Genomic DNA, 3,223 nt, shown 5'->3' with positions numbered 1-3,223 from the left:
TGGAAGGCATGGTCATGGCCCTCATGAATGCCCCCCCACCCCCACTAGGGACACGGCACGCACGCCACCCTCTGCTGGGTACACATGCTTTCCCCTTCGCATTCCTCTCAGAGCAATTTCTGCTTCGGAGCAGAGAGCACTCCCTCCTCCTCGTTCTCGGCTGCATAGCGCTCCATTGTTCAGCCTTTGCCGGGCACTTAGGGACTTTCCAATATTTCGCTACAAACAAAGTAAGTAGCCAGCCCGGCCGGCCTGGCTCAGGGTTGAGGGTCGACCTATGAACCAGGAGGGCACGGTTCGATGTCCCACCAGGGCATGTGCAGGGCAGCTCAGTCCCAGCGGGGGGCGTGCAGGAGGCAGCGGATCAGTGATTCTCTCCCATCACTGACCTTTCCATCTCCCTTCCTCTCGGAAATCAATTGTTAAGAAGTCAGCAGCCAGGCACCTGTGTCATTGTGTGTGGATGTTGGGGCCTCGTTGAGGCACCTCCTGGGAGGCGAGGTCTGTGATGCTGGCGGAGGGCCTGCCCAGGGGCTGTGCCAGGAGCTGTGGGTGAGAGCCCCTGGTGGTCTCCAGCCTGCCATTCGCCCCTGTTACCGAAGCCGCTAAGAGTCAGGGGAGTGGGTGCTGGGGGTGGGTGAGTGGGGAGGGCCGGATGGAACGGTTACGAAGGGCCACGCGTGGGTGCTGATGGGTGGGTCACTGCCTTTACCACCGTTTCATGGGCACATGCACATGTGGACATTCACAAACCACGTGTGTCAAGTCCATGCACCTTATTGCAGGCTGTTCCAGCTCACAGCTGCTGCTGACACACACCTCGTTTGCTGTGTCCCATGGTGGTGGGCAGGGAGGTGAGCAGAGCAAGGACACAGGCCCAGGTGCGGAGGGCTGACCCTGCCTCCCTGGAGATGCTGTCCAGGCCTCACTGGTGTCAGCTCCAGGCCCAGAAAAGCAGCAGCACCGGAGAAGCCGCCTCGACGCTGAGCTCAGGACCAGCTGCGCCGAGTTAGGACCCTGGGCCGACAGCCAGTCCGTGGGGACCAACCCTGAAGGGCACACCTGGAGAGCAGACGAAGGTTCCATTGAGAGTTGCCTGGTCGGTGTTGCTCAGTGGTTGAGCGTTGACCCAGGCACCAAGGGGTCTGGTTCGATTCCAGTTGGATTCCCGGTCAGGACACGTGCCTGGGTTGTGGGCCCAATGGGGGCCTGTCGGAGGCCCCTGATCCGTGTTTCTCTCCCGCTGATATTTCTCCCTCTCTCTCACTTCCTCTCTCAAAATCAATAAACACACATTAAAAGAAAGAAAAAGAAACCCTCCCGGGCCCTCCCCTAGGATTTCCACCATTAAACGCTCCCAAGGGGGCCTGCCCAGCCCCGCCCCCACCCCTGCCCCCAGGGCGTCACCTGGACCTTCCTCCCTCGAGGCTCCCGGGCCCTTCCGCTGCCTCTATAACTTGTTTCCTGAGCCTGTTTCTTCTGTGGGTTACTCCTCCTGCCTCTGTGATTTCCTAGATAAATGTTCTCTTATCGTTGGAGTCTTGGCTCTGAATTCTTTCTTGGCCAGAACTCAAGTACTGAGGTCGCTGAGCCCAGGTCCCTGTGCCGTTCCCGCTCCACAAAAGTCCACGATTTGAACAGAAGGTCCTACGACGTCTCTAAGACTTTCATCTTGGCTGCCATGGCTTTTGCAGGAACTTCAGACAGAAACCTGGACCTCTGCTTGCTAGTCCCACGGAGAGCTGTCGCCATGGTAGCTGGGTCCTGGAATGACATTTCCGGATTCCAACATGGTCACGCACCCGGAGACTTCCCGAACAGGCAGGAGATGGGCTGCCTCCGCTAGACCTGTTATGGGAACGAAGAGACTGAAAGACTTGACTGCCTTAAACCAGATCTCCGAGGTGACAATTCTCCTCTTAGGAAATGCACATGTCAGAGATAAAAGGGCCGACATCTGTCTCCTGTCTACAGGGTTCTCATTGTAGGGAAACTGGAAAATCCCAAAACATCCAGCCAAAGAGAAGAAGGCAAACACTCTCACTCGCAGGGCAGGTGGCCCGTCCAGAGGGGCGGGTCCCGGTCAGTGTGGGGGGCGTCCTGACAGGGCGGGAAGGGAGAAGTGGGGGTCTGAGGACAGTTTAGAGCAGGGTTGCTGCAGGAATATGCGTGTTTGCACCAAATGCTGGCACGGCCTGCACCCCAAGGGGCTGAGAGAACTGGAGGGGCCAAGAGGGAGGGGTGCTCACAGAATCCTGAGAATGGGGTGTGTGTGACTCTTTGTTCAGGTTTTTAAAAAGAAGACAGTATTTTGTGCAAACAGGATGGGGAAAGGCATTTAAGACCTGCTGGAAGCCGATCTATCCTTGCTGCTTGACACAGTCACTGCAGGGAAGAAATATCTGCAAAGCTTAGTTGACACAGTCGCTGCAGGGAAGAAACATCTGCAAAGCTTAGGTTTCAAGGGACCTGGCATACATGGCATACTGTTCTTAATATGTTTGCTCCCCTTCTTAAGCGCTATGTGTTTTAACCAAGGTCACCTCTCCGAGAAAGGTTGTTTCCCCAGGTGAGGATTTTTATCAGTAAAACCCCTTAACTAAGTGCCAGGCCGGTAGTTAATCACTTTAACTACAATCACGCTTAAACTACATAATCTTTACTTAGAATGATCTCCTTCAGTTACTTCCTTGTAGCTTAATAGAACAATAGAGTAACCTTGGAATGAAGATAAGAAACGCCCTAGCCCTAGCTGGTTTGGCTCCGCGGATAGAGTGTCGGCCTGCGGACTGAAGGGTCCCAGGTTCGATTCCGGTCAAGGGCATGTACCTTGGTTGCGGGCACATCCCCAGTAGGGGGTGTGCAAGAGGCAGCTGATCAATGTTTCTATCTCATCGATGTTTCTAGCTCTCTATCCCTCTCCCTCTCCCTTCCTCTCTGTAAAAAAATCAATAAAATATATTTTAAAAAAAAAAGAAAGAAACGCCCTAACCTTTGGAATAGAATGGATAGGATTAAGATCAAATAGTATAAATAGAAATGTAAGAGGACAATAAAGAGGGGAACAGTACATCAGAAAGATCATACACCATGACCAAGTAGGATTTATCCCAGGGATGCAAGGATGGTACAATATCCACAAATCAATAAATGTGATACATCACATAAACAAATTGAAAGAAAAAAACCACATGGTCATATCAATTGATGCAGAAAAAGCATT

The sequence above is a fragment of the Myotis brandtii genome, unplaced genomic scaffold, assembly GCF_000412655.1.
Source record: "Myotis brandtii unplaced genomic scaffold, ASM41265v1 scaffold819, whole genome shotgun sequence".
Taxonomy (NCBI): Eukaryota; Metazoa; Chordata; class Mammalia; order Chiroptera; family Vespertilionidae; genus Myotis; species Myotis brandtii.
Note: the sequence above shows the minus strand (reverse complement) of the source record.